The 21,862-nt window shown below is 41.1% G+C and overlaps 1 long non-coding RNA gene across 1 annotated transcript; it reads right to left on the bottom strand.

Annotated features, from left to right (window-relative positions):
- Positions 1-12,062: 12,062 nt before the first annotated feature.
- On the bottom strand, positions 12,063-21,570 carry LOC132660126 (uncharacterized). Its single transcript, XR_009601354.1, has 3 exons — positions 21,495-21,570; positions 14,676-20,689; positions 12,063-12,497 (listed from the first exon to the last, which is right to left on the bottom strand). It is a non-coding gene; the product is annotated as an uncharacterized LOC132660126 (long non-coding RNA).
- Between the last annotated feature and the right edge of the window lie 292 nt (positions 21,571-21,862).

Here is a 21,862-nt window from a genome sequence, read left to right as displayed (position 1 = left end):
TTGTTGTTCAGTCATTAAATTGTGTCTCACCAGACTCCTCTATACCCCACTATCTCTTGGAGTTTGCTCAAATTCATGTCCACTGAGTCAGTGATACTATGGAACCATCTCATCCTCTAAGTCTTAGAGAAATGCAGATCAAAACCACAACGAGATGCAAATCAAAATCACATCCATCAGAATGGGTGTGTGCATGCTCACTCACTAGTGTCTGACTCTTCAACCCTGTGGATTGTAGCTTGCCAGTCTCCTCTGTCCATGGGATTTTCCAAGCAAGAATACTGAAGTGGGTTGCCATTTCCTCCTCCAGGGGACCTTTCTGACCCAGGGATTGAACCCACATCTCCTGCTTGATAGGTGGATTCTTTACCACTGAGCTAGCTACCTGGGAAGCTATCCATCATAAAGGCCATCATCTAAAAGCCTACATATAATAAATTCGGAAGAGGGTGTGGAGAAAAAGGAACCATCCTACACTGTTAGTGGGAATGTAAATTGATGCAGCCACTGTGGAAAGCAGTATGGAGGTTCCTTAAAAAACTAAAAATAGAGCTACCATCTGATCCAGCAATCCCACTCTTGGGCATATACCCCCAAAAGATGAAAACTAATTCAAAAAGATACATGCACTCCATTGTTCATAGAAACATTATTTATAATAGTTAGGACATCCAATCCAGGTGCTCATCAACAGGCATTTGGCTTCAGTTCAGTCACTCAGTCGTGTCCGACTCTTTGTGACCCCATGAATTGCAGCACGCCAGGCCTCCCTGTCCATCACCAACACCCGGTGTTCACTCAAACTCATGTCCATCGAGTCAGTGATGCCATCCAGCGATCTCATCCTCTGTCGTCCCCTTCTCCTCCTGCCCCCAATCCCTCCCAGCATCAGAGTCTTTTCCAATGAGTCAACTCTTCACATGAGGTGGCCAAAGTATTGGAGTTTCAGCTTTACCATCAGTCCTTCCAATGGACACCCAGAACTGGTCTCCTTTAGAATGAACTGGTAGGATCTCCTTGCAGTCCAAGGGACTCCCAAGAGTCTTCTCCAACACCACAGTTCAAAAGCATCAATCCTTCAGTGCTCAGCTTTCTTCACAGTCCAACTCTCACATCCATACATGACTACCGGAAAAACCATAGCCTTGACTAGACGGACCTTTGTTGGCAAAGTAATGTCTCTGCTTTTGAATATGCTGTCTAGGTTGGTCATAACTTTCCTTCCAAGGAGTAAGCAAAGAGTAAGCTTTAATTTCATGGCTGCAGTCACCATCTGCAGTGATTTTTGAGCCCCCAAAAGTAAAGTCTGACACTGTTTCCACTGTTTCCCCATCTATTTCCCATGAAGTGATGGGACCAGATGCCATGATCTTCGTTTTCTGAATGTTGAGCTTTAAGCCAACTTTTTCACTCTCCTCTTTCACTCTCATAAAGAGGCTTTTAGTTCCTCTTCACTTTCTGCCATAAGGGTGGTGTCATCTGCATATCTGAGGTTATTGATATTTCTCCCAGCAATCTTGATTCCAGCTTGTGCTTCTTCTAGCCCAGCGTTTCTCATGATGTACTCTGCATAGAAGTTAAATAAGCAGGGTGACAATATACAGCCATGATGTACTCCTTTTCCTATTTGGAACCAGTCTGTTGTTCCATGTCCAGTTCTACCTGTTGCTTCCTGACCCGCATATAGGTTTCACAAGAGGCAGGTCAGGTGGTCTGTATTCCCATCTCTTTCAGAATTTTCCACAGTTGATTGTGATCCACACAGTCAAAGGCTTTGGCATAGTCAATAAAGCAGAAATAGATGTTTTTCTGGAACTCTCTTGCTTTTTCAATGATCCGGCGGATGTTGGCAATTTGATGTCTGGTTCCTCTGCCTTTTCTAAAACCAGCTTGAACATCTGGAATTTCATGTTTGACATATTGCTGAAGCCTGGCTTGGAGAATTTTGAGCATTACTTTACCAGCGTGTGAGATGAGTGCAATTGTGCGGTAGTTTGAGCATTCTTTGGCATTGCCTTTCTTTGGGATTGGAATGAAAACTGACCTTTTCCAGTCCTGTGGCCACTGCAGAGTTTTCCAAATTTGCTGGCATATTGAGTGCAGCACTTTCACAGCATCATCTTAAGGAGTGATAAATATATATAGGATATGTGTGTATATATAGGTATATATATATATAGGATATGTAATTATATGATATATACATACTATGGAATGCTATTCAGCCATATAAAGGAAGGAAATTTTGCCATTTCCTGCAACATGGTGATTCTTTACCATCTTAGCTGCCACAGCAGCCCATATTTTCACGTCTGACCTGGTTAAATTGCTTCCTATCAAAGTATCATGTTCCTGTCTGAATACATTGCAGACTTCATAGTCCTTAAAATCTTCAACTTTTAGAAATGAAAGACCTATTAGAAGATACTTGCATATAATTTCTCATCTCAGTAGATGATTTAATGGCTACATGTCTCATTTAATTTTTTAAAATATGGAATTTAATGTGAGAATTCTAAGGCAAGCTAATTATATAAAGGACAAGAATGCATTGGGCCTCAGGGTCATGGATTTTAAAGTTGTTTTTGTCATTCTGCTCTATCTCTGTGTCCGGTTTTTTTTTCTATCTATTGGCTATTTCTACCACTCAGATCGAACTGAGGAAAGTGGCCACCAACCAGTTGCAAGTTTGTGTACTCTCAATTTTATCAGTTTCAGCCACCAGAAGGAGGCTGATTTTAATTTTTTGGTTCCAGTTCTGAAATTCCTTGAGAAAAAAACCTCATATTTACCCACATGGACCAGTCAAATTTGTCCATTGGCAGCGTTGGAGTTTATGAATTTGGTGACTTGCAGTGAGGTCCCATTGTAACCATAGAGATGATGGAGTTGAAGAGGGTGCTTGGCAGAAGAAAACCTCTGTATCTACCACCAAATACTTTAGTCTGCGTCTTTCATGTAGTAGATGATGAGAATGAGGCTCAGAGAAGTGAGTGGATCAAGGCTAGTAAGGGAGCTCGAAGCAGATTCCAGGTCTCCTTAGTGCTAGGCTTATGTTCTCTTACTCACTGGACATTTATGGAACATTCTGTATGAGCCAGATGGGCTGCTCATGATGATCAGATGGTTACAACAGTGAACAACCAAGGAAGTCCTTGTCCTTCCTCAACTGCTTCTTAGATCAAACAGGTGGTCTTCTGATCACCTTCTCCTAAACAGCTTAGTTTTTTTTTTTTTTAATCATTGCTCCTAATCTTCCTGATTGAAAACTCAAGAAAATAACCCATTCTTTCTGCCTCTTCATTGCTTTCTCACACACCAATTGATTCCAGTATTAGCTTTTCTAAAATCCACACAGAGTAATTGCTCTGAGACACACTCAGTCATAAGCTGCCGCTACTGCTGCTAAGTCACTTCAGTCATGTCCGACTCTGTGTGACCCCATAGACGGCAGTCCACCAGGCTCCCCCGTCCCTGGGATTCTCCAGGCAAGAACACTGGAGTGGGTTGCCATTTCCTTCTCCAATGCATGAAAGTGAAAAGTGAAAGTGAAGTCGCTCAGTCGTGTCTGACTCTTAGTGACCCCATGGACTGCAGCCTATCAGGCTCCTCTGCCCATGGGATTTTCCAGGCAAGAGTACTGGAGTGGGTTGCCATTGCCTTCTGCGTCAGTCATAAGATACACATTTAATATGCACCAGGCTTTTGAAGGAGTGGATATTTTCATCATAGAGCTGGCACATTGTAAGTAGAGAGGAAAAAATAAACACTTTTAGCTAGTAGTTGCAATACTATACTGACTACTTTTCCTCAAAGGAGGAACTTTTAAATGTACAATTGCAAATTCTTTGAGAAATTTTTGGGAATGCCAAGAGGGAAAGAATATACAGGAACTGACAGTACATTGAGTCTTGGTTTATAGTCAGACAATACACTTTCCATTCACCAGCTCTGTGAACTTCAGAAATTCCTTAACTTCTCTGTGCCCCAATTATCTAACTTATAAAAATGGGGACTAGATCATCTCTATTGAAATTATTTACTATTTCTATTGTTACCATATTCTTAAGCTTAGAGAAGCCATTGAAAAAGAAAATCCATTCCAGTTTCAAAATCCCACACTTTCACAATGGCAAGTGGTTTCCCTCTGCTTTGCAAAGGTGAAACAGTGCTTACATTTTGCTATTTGTACAGAGATCCTAAATGATCTAATTTGTGTGAATTAAATCAACCAGATTTCTTTGAAAACAAGATGACTTTGTCTCCCAGTGCTAGCATTATAATGGGTTGCTTCTGTACTTTTAAAAATATCTATTTAGGTAGCCAGAATATCCCACACTGGCCTTGCATGGAAAAATGCCAGCCCTTCAAATGCTTTCTTTTGCCCCTTTCCATGGTAGAAGGCTAAGATGTGGTATGACTATGTAATTCATACCACAGAATTCTTCACACACTTCATTCCATGAAAATTAAGAGAACAACGGAGAGAAAAACATTTCAGTTTTGTTCACTGTATGTCTCCAGTATGCCTACCTGATTCTTTTTTTTAGACGGGCTTTATTGTCTTCATTACCTGTACACATAGGTCAGTACATATTTTTTGGTCTCCTATCAGAACATTTTCATATTAAATTGTATTTTTTAAAAAAGATCTTGGATCCAGCACTTCCACACTGCCTTCTGTTCCCTTGACTACCGGAGATGGCTGTGCCTTGATGGGCCCTGGAATGGACAGCCTGTTTAATGTGTCAGTTCCCAGAAATGGCATACAGTCTCTGTGACCGGATCAGGACAGCCATTCCTGGAAGCAGCCACTCAGGAGTGCTACTTTTAGCAACAATAGCAGCTAAGATATGATGAACGAGTCAGAACATTGTGCTGCATCTTTTCTAAGTCTCTTGAATGAGCCACTGTTTGTGGGTGCTGATAGCTGAATACTAGTTTTCATGGAACATAACTGTCAGTGTTTTCCCACTCAAAAGCAGCCACAGAGCAAACCTTCTGGAGTGGCATCTTGGCAATGGGCATCAAAAACCTTTAAAATATATGAAACTTATCTGAATAATTCTGCCCCTTAAGAATTTGTCCTAAGGAAATAAGTGTGTAGGATAGTGGCTGGTACCTAGGAAACTTGCAATAAATGTTAGCTGTTACTATAAAGAAAAGTAATAACAGCACAGTTTATAGTGGTGGAAACTTAGATTAAACCTAGATGCACAAGACAAGGAGATTGATGAAATAAATAGTATCATGTTGATATAATATACTACAGTGTGTGTAGTTGCTAAGTTGTGTCCAACTCTCTACAACCCCATGGACTGTAGCCTGCCAGGCTCCCTTGTCTATGGGATTCTCCAGGCAAGAATACTGGAGTGGGTTGCCATTTCTTCCTCTAGAATATATACTACTAGCAGTCTTTAAAAAGTATGCTAGTGGTTTCCAAATTTTGCTGTGCATCAAAATTGCCCAAGGAACCTGTTAAAAACAGTTTGCCAGACCCCATCCAAACTATCCTAAAACTAGAAAAGTCAATAGGTAAGACAGCAGTTAGGCTTCATATGAACTCAGTGTATTTTATGGAAGGAATATTATTTTTTCTTAAAGCCTTATTTTTTTGTATCAAAGACTTGGAAACGTATTCAATCTATCACACAAACACTTCATCTGTTTCAAAAGGGCCCATTTAAATCCTTCAGGTCACTGAAAACAGACCTGACTTGAAGCTACGTCTCATTCACTGAACTTTTCTTTAAATGGACATCATTATAAAATGTCAATTCTCCAATTTATGCAGTCCTCTTTCTAGATAGATAGATATCTGTTTGATAAACAAATAACACTTTCCTTCAAGAGGAACAGTGCATTTGGAGAAGAATTTCACATTTGGGGCTGTCTTTCAATCTTTCTTCTCTCTGTGTGTTTTCATAACATCTCTATTGGAATGAAAGATAGTTCGAAGCCTGTGGTTGAGTATGAAAGCATTTTGTTCCAGCCCCAAGATAAACAACTGTTTACCTGTATAGTTTCTTTCTTGCTCAAAGAAATATACACACTAAGAAAAGGGCCAACTTAGAGCCTGTTATACAGAGTGAAGTAAGTCCGGAAGAGAAAAACACATATCGTGTAATAACACATATACGTGGAATCTAGAAAAATGGTACTGATGAACCTATTTGCGGGACAGGAATAGAATAGAGACACAGACGTAGAGAACAGACTTGCAGACACAGTAGGGGAAGGAGAGGGTGGGACGAATTGAGAGAGCAACGTTGAAACATATACATCACCGTATGTAAAATAGATAGCTAGTGGGAAGTTGCTGTATAACATAGGGAGCTCAATCTGGTACTCTGTAATAACCTAGAGGAGTGGAATGGGGTGGGCAGGCGATGAGAAGGAGGTTCAAGAAAAAAGGGACATATGTATACTGAAGGCTGATTCACATTGTTCTATGTCAGAAACCAGCACGACATTGTAGAGCAATTATTCTCCAATTAAAAATTAAAAGAAAATGGCCAACTATGTGAAATTAATTAAACAAGGCTATTAGACTGAGGTGGCTTCCTTTTTTTCCCTTGGCCCTCCTGTGCATGCGATATCTTAGTTCCCCAGCCAGGGATCCAACCCGTGCCGCCTGCAATGGAAGCACAGAGTCTTAACTACTGGACCCTCCAAGGAAGTCCCTGAGGTAGCTTTAATGCCTTAGTAGCTCCTGTAAGCAAACCCAAACTTAAGCTGAAATGCCTCAGGTTAAGAAACAGAAGCCTAAGAACAACCAGTCACAAACAGCCAACTTGGTTTCACCAAATAAGGCAAACGTTCAAGTTCAGTTCAGTTCAGTCGCTCAGTCGTGTCCATCTCTTTGTGACCCATGAATCGCAGCATGCCAGGCCTCCCTGTCCATCACCAGCTCCTAGAGTTCTACTCAGACTCATGTCCATCAAGTCAGTGATGCCATCCAGCCATCTCATCCTCTGTTGTCCCCTTCTCCTCCTGCCCCCAATCCCTCCCAGCATCAGAGTCTTTTCCAATGAGTCAACTCTTCGCATGAGGTGGCCAAAGTACTGGAGCTTCAGCTTTAGCATCATTCCTTCCAAAGAAATCCCAGGGCTGATCTCCTTCAGAATGGACTGGTTTGATCTCCTTGCAGTCCAAGGGACTCTCAAGAGTCTTCTCTAACACCACAGTTCAAAAGCATCCATTCTTCGGCGCTCAGCTTTCTTCACAGTCCAACTCTCACATCCATACATGACCACAGGAAAAACCATAGCTTTGACTAGACGGACCTTTGTGAGCAAAGTAATGTCTCTGCTTTTCAATATGCTGTCTAGGTTGGTCATAACTTTCCTTCCAAGGAGTAAGCGTCTTTTAATTTCATGGCTACAGTCATCATCTGCAGTGATTTTGGAACCCCAAAAAATAAAGTCTGACACTGTTTCCCCATCTATTTCCCAAGAAGTGATGGGACTGGATGCCATGATCTTCGTTTTCTGAATGTTGAGCTTTAAGCCAGCTTTTTCACTCTCCTCTTTCACTTTCATCAAGAGGCTTTTTAGTTTCTCTTCACTTTCTGCCGTAAGGGTGGTGTCAGTTCCAGCCAATCAATAATTTCCTTGCTTTGCTTTTGCCTCTTGTCTAGAAAAGTCTTTCCACTAGTTCTTTTGATGGGGGCACTCCTAACCACTTCTGGTTTGTCTCTGCCTGATTTGAGTCAGTTTTTGCTCAAATAAACTCTTAAAATGTTGATATGCCTCAGTTTATCTTTCAACAACAGGATGTGGTTTCTTTCCTCATGAACTATTACTTCAAAGATCAACATAATAGATTGTATTAAAACTGACAATTCCAAGGTGTAGGAATTCAGAGATATTCCTTGCTCTTTATTAGTATTGTTCCAAACCATGGAGATGATCCATCAGCTGACCCACTACTCACGCATTGAGTAACACTCTGTCATGTTTTAGGAAGAGTGTTAAAGTTCTAATTTCTTATTCCTTCCCACACAGCAACTTCCCTAATAGCAGCATTTTGCAATTATGTAATGCCTATCTGTGCCTGCTCTAATCACTTCACCTGGGTATTTACATATTTAGTGCTCACCCTTAAAGTGATAGCACCATAACTCAACCCTGTTTTACAGATGAAGAAATCTCACCTCAGGAAGGTTGAGGCATTTGCCCAAGATCACACAGTTACACACACATAATCCACAAGGAATTGAACATTCTGAGAGTCTTTGCATGTGACCTCAGCCCCAGTCTTAAGTGAACTACCCTAGTACTGAATTTCTGCTTCCTCTACTGGAAAACCTTTGGGTGGAGGAGGGAAGGTGAAGGACTGAGTGGGAGGAAGTACCTCAGGGCAAAAAGGGGAGAATTCTGAAGTTTGTAAAGCAGAACTGTGAGAGAAGTGTCTGTAATCCTGCTCAGATCTTCTTGATTGGCCCAAGACCCTTGGAAAAGTATTTCATTTTTTTGAACCTCAGTTTCCTATTCTGTATTTGGTCCTTCTAGTGAAATAAGATAATATATGCACTTTATTCACAGAGAAAGCTTAGCTGTCACCTACTCCCCACCCCCAATGAAAGGCAAAGAAAGAAACTTGAGATCTTTGAATTAGCTAAATTGAAAAGACATGGAGTAGACTGGATAACAAAACAAAGCCAGAAAAGAAAAACTTAAAAAATAAATCTGGCATTTGTTAACACTGATTTCTGTAATTTCAAATATTCTTTCTTCTTTCCATTTTTTTTTACTTTCTCTCCTTCCCTTCTTTCTCCTCACTGTTAATTTTTCCCTTTGTTTCATAGTAGAATAATTTTTGAGAGTTTCCCAGGTAGCACAGTGGTAAAAAATCCACCTGCAATGCTGGAGATGCAGGAGACTCGGGTTCGATCCCTGCGTCCAGAAGGTGCCCTGGAGGAGGAAATAGCAATCTATTCCAGTATTCTTGCCTGAAAATTTCCCAAGGACAGAGGAGTCTGTCAGGCTATAGTCCATGGGGTCGAAAAGAGTCGGACACAGCTGAGCACGCGGGCGGACACACACACACACACACACACACACACGCACATACACACAATACTTCTTGGAAACCTCCAGCTTTGATTCAGCTAAAAGGAAAGAAGAGTAAGTTTCTACTGTGACCAGAAATCTACGGAAAGTGGAGTACCCTGGGGGCCATCCCAGCTGCAAAACAAAAGTACAAAAAAAAGCTGGCTAAGTTGGGAGATGAATGTTCTAGAGGGAGGAAGAATGAGGATGACTAAAAATTGCAGATTCTTTCCAGTCTGGGATTGACTTCCCCAAGTTCTACTTTTATCATGGGTTTATTTTACTAGAAAATGGTCCTTTGTGTAAACAATTTTATATTTCCTCTAGTATTCCTATAGAGTAATTCAAGTTGTTTCAGGCACATGTGTCTCATTTGCCATCCAAATTGCTGGCTGGAATAGCAAAATGCATCTGTTCCTTTGGTTTTAACTCTGTGTGTGAACAGGAAAGAACTGGGCTTTTGGGGTCAAAGAGCCTTGGGCTGAACTCCCTACTTACTAGGTCACCTTGGCCAAATAATTCAACCTCTGTAACTTTGCTCATTTGGAAAGTAATTATAAGAATAATAACAGCCATGTAGATTTGTTTGAGATAATACATGTAAAGCACTAGCATAGGAATGGAGCCTAAGAAATATTCATTATGTAGTAGCTCCAATTATTATTTTTCAGTCTATTTTTCTTTCCCCTAAAAATACCTAAGTACTTAGTTTAATAAGGTTTTGGTCAGATGAACGATATGAATCAAAAAAACAAAACAAAACAAAACAAACAAACAAAAAAAACCACCATTAGGGCAAAAGATGTATCACAGGAAAAGGCTTACTTCTTTCCAGGGGCTTGAAGACTTTCCATGTGCTAGGTTATATTTTAGTTGCAAACCAGAAAAGGAAACATAAAGACATGAAAATAAATACAAAGTGATATCCTCCACCATTGTCATCATGGTAGGGACATCTTATTTACATAAGTACATTTTTTTTTTTTACAAAATATCATGTGGCTTGCAGGACCTTAGTTCCCCAACCAAGAATGGAATCCCTACACCAGCAGTGGAAGCATAGAGTCCTGACCACTGGACCACCAGAGACTTCCCTACAGAAATAATTTTTTTTTTGTACTAACTATATTGATAGAATGCCATATTATTTGATAAGTAAAAAACAAAAGCAAAACAGGGCTTAGTTTCCATGAAACTAAAAAACTAATTTAAAACAGAGCAGTTTAGTCTTAGAGATTAAAAGAGCACTTAAATTTCTCCTCCTGAATTAGGTTTTTGGGTGGATGAGGTTACCTCAGTTCAGTTCAGTCGCTCAGTCGTGTCCGACTCTTTGCAACCCCATGAATTGCAGCACGCCAGGCCTCCCTGTCCATCACCAACTCCCGGAGTTCACTCAGACTCACGTCCATCGAGTCGGTGATGCCATCCAGCCATCTCATCCTCGGTTGACCCCTTCTCCTCCTGCCCCCAGTCCCTCCCAGCATCAGAGTCTTTTCCAATGAGTCAACTCTTTGCATGAGGTGGCCGAAGTACTGGAGTTTCAGCTTCAGCATCATTCCTTCCAAAGAAAACCCAGGGCTGATCTCCTTCAGAATGGACTGGTTGGATCTCCTTGCAGTCCAAAGGACTCTCAAGAGTCTTCTCCAACACCACAGTTCAAAAGCATCAATTCTTTGGCGCTCAGCTTTCTTCACAGTCCAACTCTCACATCCATACATGACCACAGGAAAAACCATAGCCTTGACTAGACGAACCTCAGTCAGAAAAGTAATGTCTCTGCTTTTGAATATGCTATCTAGGTTGGTCATAACTTTTCTTCCAAGGAGTCTTTTAATTTCATGGCTGCAGTCACCATCTGCAGTGATTTTTGGAGCCCAAAAAATAAAGTCTGATACTGTTTCCACTGTTTCCCCTGCCTTTAGGTGACTTGTTAATATTTTAAATATGAATTAACTAGTCATGTAGAGTGAAAATAGCAACTGTTTTTATGAGGGATTAAAACATGAGCAAGCCACAACAGTGACCTTGGAAAATAAAAATGATGGTAAATGCATCAAGTATACATGGAAATTTTGCTTTTGAGGAATGTGTTTGTGTTCATTTTTGCTTATTTTAAGGCTAGAGTGGGATCAATCTGATCCTACCTACTGTGTCCTGGTTGTCGAACTCTGGGTCCATATGTATTTTCCAGGTTGTTGGTTTATTAGGTTAGGCGGATATTTATTTTCCATCTTGTGAATGACAGTCAAAATTTATGCCCCAGAGTCAGAAGCTTGGGTGAGCCATTTGCTTGGGCCCTGAAAACCACCTTTCTCTGTCACACAAGCCGTTGTTGTAATCAAACTGGCTGCATGCCTAGAGCACGCTGTGTGACTCAGTGACAGTTGCAGTCAGAGCATGGAGATGGAGACAAAGAAGCCCCAGATCAGGGAGTCACAGTGACGATGGCCCAGAGGGATTGGACGGGTTACATGAGCGAAGATTTCCCTGTTAAGGAATTTTTCCTTTAGATATCATTCATCAAAGACACATTTAATCCTGTTACTTTTGCATGAGATTTAAACAATTTTTATCTTAGTAATACTCTATTCAATACTGCGAGTGATTCTATAGTAACGAAGAGCTTGGAATACTGTAACAACCATTCAGCATTTCCAGTGATTTTTAGATCCATGCTTAGTAAGGGTATATATGCCTACTCTCACTTGAATTAGATACACTTTTTGAAGAAGCTTTGATTTGAACATCCACCTTGGGCTAGATCCAATTCATTCTAGGGAAGACAGAATTAATTTTCAAATGATTCTTAAATCAGAAGTTCTCAAATGCTTTGAAATCTACAACATTTACATTTTGTTTAAAAATGATCAAGGACTTAACATTTATATCTACCCATCTAGTTGTTAATTGTTGTAAATCTATATAACAAATGATAATAAAGACACATGTGTACCTCTCGGTCCTCTTTAAAGGGGAAGGTGTAAAAAACTGAGGAAGGATGAATCAGTGTGGGAAGTCGTGGTGTAATACAATTTATTTCTTCTCTTTTTACAATATCAGTTATATAGGTGGAGATAACAAGGTGGAGATACTCAGGTGACACCAGAGGCATCATCCTTAATTGTGGTTGGGTAGAACTGCTGTCCTGGAGAAGGCAATGGCACCCCACTCCAGTACTCTTGCCTGGAAAATCCCACGGACGGAGGAGCCTGGTAGGCTGCCAGTGCATGGGGTCGCGACGAGTAAGACATGACCAAGCGACTTCACTTCACTTTTTACTTTCATACATTGGAGAAGGAAATGGCAACTCACTCCAGTGTTCTTGCCTGGAGAATCCCAGGGACAGAGGAGCCTGGTGGGCTGCCGTCTATGGAGTCGCAAAGTCGGACCCGACTGAAGTGACTTAGCAGAACTGCTGTCCTACAGGGTAAGGATGAGTATAACCTGGAAACAATAACAGAGAAAGGCACTAGATTCTGAAATTATATCCTCACATATGCTTCAAATATTGGCCAGAGGGGAGCAGCTCTTTCACACTGCACTTATTGTGCTCTTGGTGTAAAATGTTCTGACAGCACCGCAACACAGTATCCTAGGATTCTGTGTGAGGCAGATTGCAAAAGCCATTGAAAAAAATCCTGGAGAATTGTGATACAGTTTGAGACAGATCTAATTGTATGAAGATTAGTGCTCGTCACCCCAAAGTGAATAGGACAGACCACTGTGTGGGAGAAAAAGATAAACAACACTATATGATATCATGTATATGTGGAATCTAAAATAGGACACACACAAGCTTATCTATGAAACAGAAAGAGTCACAGACGTAGAGAACAGACTGGTGTTGCCAAGGGGGAGGGTAGGGGAGAAGGGTGGATTGGGAAGTATCTGCCTACAGTCAACAAATATTTGCTGAGCACCTATTATGTTCTAGACGCTTCTCTAGGGTCTTGAGATACAAATATTTATTCATCATCTTTGATGAACAAAAAGGAGAGGCCTGACCTTATGGAATTTATATGTTAGTGTGAGATGATTGACAGTAAATACCAAACCTAAGGAAGAAGAATATAATATGGAAAAATAAAGCAGTACAGCAGAGTACAGGGAGTGCTAAGGGGGGAGTGCTGCAGCCTTAAACAAAATGATCAGGGTAAGCTTCATTGAGAACCTAACATGTGAGCAAAGTCTCAAAGGAAGTGAGAGTCAGACATGTGGCTTCTATAGGAAGAGCCCTTCTAGGAAGAGGGAATAGTCAGTGCAAAGGTCCTAACGTCAGTATTATCACAAGCTTCACTGTCTTCTTGGACTTCCCTGATAGCTCAGTTGGCAAAGAATCTGCCTGCAGTATAGGAGACTTGGGTTCGATCCCTGGGTTGGGAAGATCCCCTGGGGAAGGGCACAGCTATCCACTCCAGTATTCTGGCCTGGAGAATTCCATGGACTACAGTCCATGTGGTTGCAGAGTCGGACATGACTGAGCGAGTTTCACCTTCCCTTTCACTGTCTTCTTAACTAAGGAGAATGGCATTCTACTCATGGAGAGGTTATTATACTCCACTTCATGGTTTTGGGAGATAAATACACCTTTTCCCAGCTTTCTATTCAAGGTTCATAACCGTTAATGCCTCAAATATCTGTGATTTTTGGCTCAGAAAGTGACTGTGACCAGTCTTGGCCATATTTTAAGGATCTCATTTGCCTCCTTGAACGTGTATAGCATAGGGAACCAACTCAATTATGGATACTAATTTTTTCTGTTAGACTGAATAGCTTGGGAGGGAACAATTGTTTCTAATTGCCTGTATTTATCAACTATAAGTTGGATATAATGTAAGGATAATTGTTATCTCCCCAGGAATTGAACTGATGAATTTGGCAGCATCATGGTGGTGGTGGTGGTTTAGTCACTAAGTCGTGTCTGACTCTTGGAACCCCCTGGACTGTAGCCCGCCAGGCTCCTCTGTCCATGGGATTCTCCAGGCAAGAATACTGCAGTGGGTTGCCATTTCCTTCTCCTGGCAGCACCATACTGACATAGTAAATGAATGATATGGGACACACAGACACACACACACATTTTCATTATGTGACATTTTGATCCAAAACCTAGTCTGTGAAGATGTAAATTTTGCCTTCCAGGTAAAGTTTGAGAGATATAAATAGATATTTCATAACATCTTGAAAAAATAGAAAATGAAGAAAAATACCTATTCTTTGTTACTCTCCAAAGTACATGTGTTGTATTGATACTAAATAGTCAATAAGCAACTTCAGATGCAGAAACACTACCTCATACCACACGATAAACTCTAGAATAAGACATTTCTGTGGCACTGTGATAAACTGTGACCCTGCATATATAGAATATACATACATATATATGTGCAGGCACATGCGCACATACACATAAGGTAAAGAAAAATATTCATTCTAATGTAGAAGAGGTAAGTAAAAGTAAAATGAAAACACACATATCCCCTTGCCCAGACAAAAATATATCATTAAGCTTCCCAGGTGGGTCAGTGGGTAAAGAATCTGCCTGCAATGCAAGAGATATAGGAGATGTGGGTTTGATCCCTGGGGTGGGAAGATCCCCTGGAGGAGGGCATGGCAACTCACCCCATTATTCTTGCCTGGAGAATCCCATGGACAGAGCAGCCTGGTAAGCTACAGTTCATAGGGTCACAAAGAGGTGGACATGACTGAAGTGACTAAGCATGCAAACAAACCACAGAGATCATTAACAAACATATTAGGAACCTGCTGTTAGTGGATACTGAGGCAAAGGCCCTTGCTTCATTGCAGAACTTGAATTAATTCTGCTTCTAGGGGGAGCACAATATGAAAACAACCACTATAACCACCACCATAAGCTGCTTGTTATTAATACTTCCAAGGAGTATGCTAAGTGCATGGACTAGCATTGTATTATACAATTTTGCATCATTTAACCCTATATGGTAAGTAGTATCAATAGATGATAAAGGAAGGGCTCAAAGAAGCTAAGAAACTTGTGCAAGACCTCAGAGTTATTATAGTAAATTCTAGATCAAGGATTTGAAACCAGGTATTCTGTTTGTAGGGCTGATAGGCTTCACCCCTGCAGTGTGTTGCTTGGAAAGGACCTCAGAAGTAGTGTGTGGATACTGGAGTCAGAGGAGACCCAGGATTAAATCTAGTTTTTGTCTCTTATGTGCCCATAGACTAGGCATTTAACCTTTGAGACTCAAAGGTCAGCAGTATAGACACTAATATCTATAGTACAGTATCTATAGTAGATACTGATATCTATAGTACTAGCATCTAAGGGTATAGATAATAGTATCTACTTTGCCAAATTGCCTTAGATTAGAGATATTGTGTGCCTGCTACATGGTTACTATTCAGTAAATGATAGTTTGATGTAACTGTTATCTCTGGGTTTAAACAGAGTCATTGAGGAAGAATGCTGAATGCTATGCCAAACTCAGAAAGCACCTGACTTTCCCTTTTCTCATTAACCAGGACTTCTGGTTGGCTACTTGAGAATTTGTCACTAGAATTGAGTGTAACCATTGCTAAAGGAAAGAAGACTAGGGAGTGCATGCACTTTCTGCATTTTGCACAACTCAGAAGAGGAAGCCCACTTATTTAATTTACACCAGAGCTCTTGGGCATCCTGTAAAGTCTCCCTCTGGAGGAAACAGCCAACAAGCTAATGTTCCAGAGAGAGAAACAATTTAGCCAATTCATGAACTAAGGTTGTAGTTACAGTATACTCTTTTTGCCAAAGAGAGTAATTTGTAAGTTTAAATAGCACCAAACCAAGATTACCAATGTTAGTTGAGAACGTGCTGTTTAAGGATAAGTCAAACCATAAATTACAAAATTGAAATTTAGAGATGATTGGCATGCTCAGAGATGTTAGGATTTACACAGGAGATTTTTACAATAAAGACAGAAAATCAAGCCTAAAACAAGCTGTTATCCTGAACTATAAAAATATAAACAGGATCCAAGTTAGTGAATATTATAGTAATTTTTAAGGAAATAATATGGTCACAAAGCTGGAAGGGATGTTGAAGCTCATTTATTCACACTCCTCTTTTCCTCTTCTTTTTTTGGTGTGGAAACTGGAAACCAAAGAAAGGAATCGCTGTGGCGAGGTACACACACACAGTAAAATATTTCTCATCTCGATTTTCTCCTGGATGAGGTGATGGGGCTTACAGAGAAGCACAGTTTATAAGAGTTCTGAAAGCCAGCGGCCTTGCTAAATTTAGATTTGGTTTTTGCTTATGTAATTTTCCTTGTGTTTTCAATTATTTATACGAATATATTATTTATATATGTCTGGAACTTGTGCTTTTAGCACTCAATAAACAGGAATAATTTATAGGACTACAGAGTGCTTCCTGTCCTTACCTTTCAGAGTCTGTTCTTTTGCATTGTTAATTAATTGTTATATTTAAGCCCTGGGCAACTTCCTTTCCCAGCAGTCTTGTCATACTACATAACTAGCCAGAGAGAGCTGTGTTAGGATCTACCTTTATCTTCATACTCAGATTCTGAAATTCAGGCTAATGATCCTCTTAGTTATTTCACTAGCACAGCCTCCTCCTGGGGTGTGGGGGCCAGCGGGTGGTCATGGCATGACCTAGCAGAACACTGTCTTCTCTAGACTGAGAACATGCTGAAAAAGGAAAGGCTGCCAGTCCTACATTGAATTTGTCCATGCTTCAAGTTTCTTCTTTGCCTCTGCATTTGGTTCTTTTTTTTCAAATCAAGTTCTTGACACACCTTTCCTCTGCCTTCCCCCATCACCTTTTTTTCCCCTCTGCTGTCCCACACTGACCTCAGGGACCTATGTCATCCTGGCTCATGGCCACAGGTATGGATTCTACCACCAGAAATGACTCCTGATTCTTTCCTCTTTCCCTACATTGTTCACTTCCCTGTGTCTGACTCTCTTCATCCCTGGTTCTCACCTTGCCTTGGATTTATCACAGGACAGAGTGATAATTGCTGGGAAGACCCAATAGGCAGGTACCCCAGGGTGGTGCTCGGATGTCAAGAGGCCTCGGCAGGACTGGGCTGGGCATGGTGACAGCCTCTGCGGTGCCCCTTTCCTTCACTGCCTCCTCAGCATTTTCCAGAGCAAATACAAAGGGGTCCTTGGTAGTTACACCCTGAGCCTGAAGGACTAGCTCTCTAACCAGTTTTTAGAAGAGTAAATATAGTGAAATACATAAACTTTCCCTCCATAGAAAGGCAAAAGTGAAATGGACTGTCTTTTTTTGCTACTGTCACTCAAAGGCATGACGCCTTTGCTTGGACTTTAGAGCAAGGTCCTTCTGTCTCTTTGATGGAATCAGCAGGTGAGCAGCCCACTCACAGGCCAATTCATCTGAAGGCAAGAAACTACCTTCCCATAGCCATAGGTATTCATGAGGATGCAGACCAGATCAGGGGCTTCACAGGTGGCTCACAGGCAGAGAATCCATCTGCCAATGCAAGAGATGCTGATTCTATCCCTGGGTCAGGAAGATCCCCTGGAGAAGAGAACGGCAACCCACTCCAGGATTCTTGCCTGGAAAACCCCATGCACAGAGGAGCCTGGCAGGCTACAGTCTGTGGGGGTCACAAGAGAGTCAGACATGACTTAGCCACTGAGCACACGCACACAGTGCAGACCAAATACCCCATCGACTTGACATGAAAGGACTACTGAAATAAAAACAAAATAATCCTTAGGAAAAAGGGCCACTGAGGGAGATTCCTCTTTCCTCTTCTCAGCATTCTCAGCAGTTTGCTTTTGGCTGTAAGGTACATCATGGTCAGTCGCAATACTAGACTGTCAAAATACATTGAATGGAGGATGAATTGATGGGAGGATGAATAAGCATCTCAGTGAAAGATGTAAAACTCTGTAGACCTGCACTTGTTTACCCTGGGAACGCCTCATGGTACCTTATATATGTATCAGCATCTTTAAAGACTTAAGGAATGCCCCTAAAGATTCACCTAGTTCCATGAGCCCGACTGGCCGCTGCATCAGCTGTCTGGAGACTCCTTTTGGGGGGTATTTATTCTCCAGCACACTTCCAAGGATAGAGGCCAGAAAGTTCTAGTGCACTATGGGGCCAACTATGTGGCCAGGGAACTCCACTCAATCCTAGCTGATTAGGCCAAGTAGGCAGTAGTTAACTGTGTTAAAGGTAAAGGAGAAGATTCTAAGAAAGATACTGTTAATATAAATGCCCCAGGGCAGAGTGTTACCGTAAATTCATCTGGCTACAAAATGCATATTAGCTCCATATTTAAAATATCTTACATTTTCAGAGTGACTTGTCTTTATTATAAAAAGTGCAAAAAGTACAGATGAATGAAAGTAAAGCCCCCACCTGTGTGACACCTGTGTGACACCCTATTCTTAGCTATGTGACACAACTAAGAGTTTCTTGTTTATCTTTTCAGGAGTGTTTAATCATGGCTAACTGGTATATTGAATGGGCTAGACTAAATGAGGTAAAATCAGAAAAGTAGTTTTCTTCTTCCTCTAACCCAAACATTTCAGAGTCATTCTCCAGATCTCTGCACAACCCTTGAACAATACATTGGGCAGACCCTGTCACTTTTACAAATATATCTAGATGTTAAAAAACAGTGTGTTTGTGTGTGTTTTTAAATATTTTTAAAAGGTCAATCTGGATCTCCCTAGTGGTCCAGTGGTTATGAATCCACCTGCCAATGCAGGGGACATGGGTTCTATCCCTGGTCCAGGAAGATCTCACATGTTGCGAGGCAACTAAGCCCCTGCGCGACAACTGCTGAAGGGGGGACGCACAGTAGGGCTCCTACTCCACAGCCAGGGAAGCTGCTGCAATGAGACACCTGGGCCCCCGGAAGCACTGTAACTAGAGTATAGCCCTACACTACACTGGATGTCAATTCGGATGATTTCGATGTCAATAAGATCCAAACCAAAAGTTCCTTCTCACATCTAGTTTAAAATCTCTCCCCTTCCTGGGGCGTGGGCCAGATCGTGGTTCAGAAAACTGCAGGTAGAAACAGGAGTGTGTGCCCTGGCTTTGCCTCCTGTAAAGAGCTCTTCACTCCTGGATTCCGGCACTGAACCCTGCAGTCCCCGCCCCTCCAGGAGGAGGCTGCGGAGGCGGAGGCGGAGGTAAAGGACAGGACTTGCTCAAAGAGTGGTATGTAATCAGAAATCTAAACCCTCCGGAGGTGGATACCTACTGCTGGCTTTTTCTTACATGAAGTAGTTTTGTGGGTTTTTCAGAGACTTCTGCCCAATCAGGGGCTCTGCTCTCTGTTCTCTGAACTGTTCCTGCGGTGGGAGATGCTCTCTCTCAGCCTCGCCTCTCACGAATCTCCCTCGAGAGCAGTCTTATGATTCCTCTCCTTTCTCAGAAGATTACTGCTGGAATTATCTTGCCCCAGCAGGCAGAGCTCTGGGGCAAGATCTTTTCAAGATGGCACTAGCCTGACTGACGTCCAGATGGCCTAGCTCATGCGAAACTTTAGCATCTTTGCCCCACCAAACCCTGAAAAAATGGCCACTCCCTTTGTAGCCCGCTGCCATTGCTCTGCCATTACAGGTCACTGTGCGCGCAATCTCTGGCTTTTACCCTTCTCCAGGCGGGAGGCAGACACCTCATTCTGTGCTCCTGAGTTCCAGGGAACACAGATTAAGTTCGCCCAAGAGCTCTCTGACCACATTCTGTTGTAAGAGCAGTGTGAAGCGGTCCCTCTGACTTTTTGCGGATTGACAAGCAATGAAATGAGAGAGATGCTTTTTCTCCCTTTGGTGAGCTTGCCATTTTCTTAGGTTTTCTCTTTCCTTCTCTTCTTGGCATTCCATTCAGCCTCCCTCATGAGGAAGGGAATCATATGGAGCTCTAACGCTATCAGACCAGTGCACACCATTTTTCTTCCTCAGTCTGATCATCCTTTGGACTGAAGGTGGGTGAAGAGCTAAGTCAAAGTATAAAGTTTTGTATACTTTTAAGTAAGTTCTGAATGAATAATATTGTTATTTAAAATAAGGGGGAACATACTGCTTACGATTATTAATGTTGAAACCTCAGCCCAGATTGATACAACGGAAAGTCCATTTAAGCAACATACACACACACACACTTCTAAATACGACAGATCCTTTCTTGACCGCAAATGGAAATATACTGTTTGTTCTTCTAGAGTTTGTTTTCTTAAGAATAAATCTTCGACAATTTGTATCATACATCAGTACAGTTCACTAGAGGACTACATCACTTGGCCATCTCCAGATTTCTGTTATGACAATACTAAAGCAGAGTCTTTGTATACTTTTGGGAACATATCTGCAGAACAAATTCCTAGAAGAATCACTGAATCACAAATAAAATGTGAATATATATTGCCAATTTGCTAACTTTTTATCAGGTTTTATTCTAACGATTAAAAATGTGGAATGCCAAACGTATATATTATATATGTGTACATATACCTATGGGCTTCCCAGGTGGCACTAGTGGTAAAGAACCCATCTGTCAGTGCAGGATACATAAGAGACGCCAGTTCTTTCCCTGGGTAGAGAAGGTCCCCTGGAGAAGGGCATGGCAACCCACTCCAGTATTCTTGCCTGGAGAATCCTATGGAGAGAAGAGCATGACAGGCTGTAGTTCAGAGTCGCAAAGAGTTGGACACAACTGAAGCGATTTAGCATGCATATATCCATATGTATATGATTTTGGTTTATGTTTCTTTCATTATGAGCATGGTAGAACATGTTTCCATACATTTATTGGTCTTTTGAATCTTTTTTCTGGATTGCCTTTTCATTTCCTTTGCTCATTTTGATATTCATAATTTTCATATCCTTTTTTTTAAAGAAGACTTTGTATGTTGAGGACATTTGACTGTTCTGACATGTGAATGAAACATTATCTCTTGTTCTTTAATATATTGACTCTGTGTATCTTTAATGTTTTTCTATAAAGCAGTTTTCCAATTTTATGTAGTAATTCCATCAATGTTTTTTCCTTTGTGGCATCTGGATTTCATGACATCCTTAGAAAGGCTCCAAAGTTCTAAAAATATTCCATTTTCTTCTAGGGTTTTCATTACATCATTTTTTTACTTTTAAACTGTTGATCTTTGTGGAATATATTTTAGGGTAAAGTGTGAGCTTTTTTTATATATAACAAAGCAAACTCTTTACTTCCCAAATTTTTCTAATTTCTCTTTTTCTTAATTCACATCTCTGAATGAAAATCTAAGTCAGAGTCCTCTTTTAAACATGGAGCTTCTCACATAGTTAAACAGAAAGGCAAATAAATAAAAAAAAGCAAAACAGTTTTGTTTTAAATTATCCCTGCTTCTTCCTTTCCAGGGTTCTTAGCCTGACTTCTTTGAGCATTGGTCTCTTAGACTAGTACTTATTTTCATGGCACTTACCATGTATTTCAAATCCAGCGGTGAAAGAGACAAGAATATGTGCTCCTTCCCATTTTTACAGTGGATTCCAGGAGAGGGGAAGTAACAGGCCCAAGGTCACAGAGCAGTTTAGGGTGTTGAAATCTAAGGTTCCGAGCCATCTAGCCTGTTGCAGTAATCACCAGACATGATGTACAAAGCGCAGGTAGAAAGCATTCTTCTGATTGCATCATTCACTAAATTATATAATCTCCAACAAAAACAGCCAGAGGGCAGTGGACAGGGTAAAGCTCAGCCCATTGAAATGTGCAGATGTTTCAGTGAATTGGGAAAATGGCCTGCTCATAGAGATTATATATAATATTTGACAATGTGAGTCAGACTTGGGC

The sequence above is a fragment of the Ovis aries genome, chromosome 7 (assembly GCF_016772045.2).
Source record: "Ovis aries strain OAR_USU_Benz2616 breed Rambouillet chromosome 7, ARS-UI_Ramb_v3.0, whole genome shotgun sequence".
NCBI lineage: Eukaryota > Metazoa > Chordata > Mammalia > Artiodactyla > Bovidae > Ovis > Ovis aries.
Note: the sequence above shows the minus strand (reverse complement) of the source record. Positions and strands in the feature narration are given on the sequence as shown.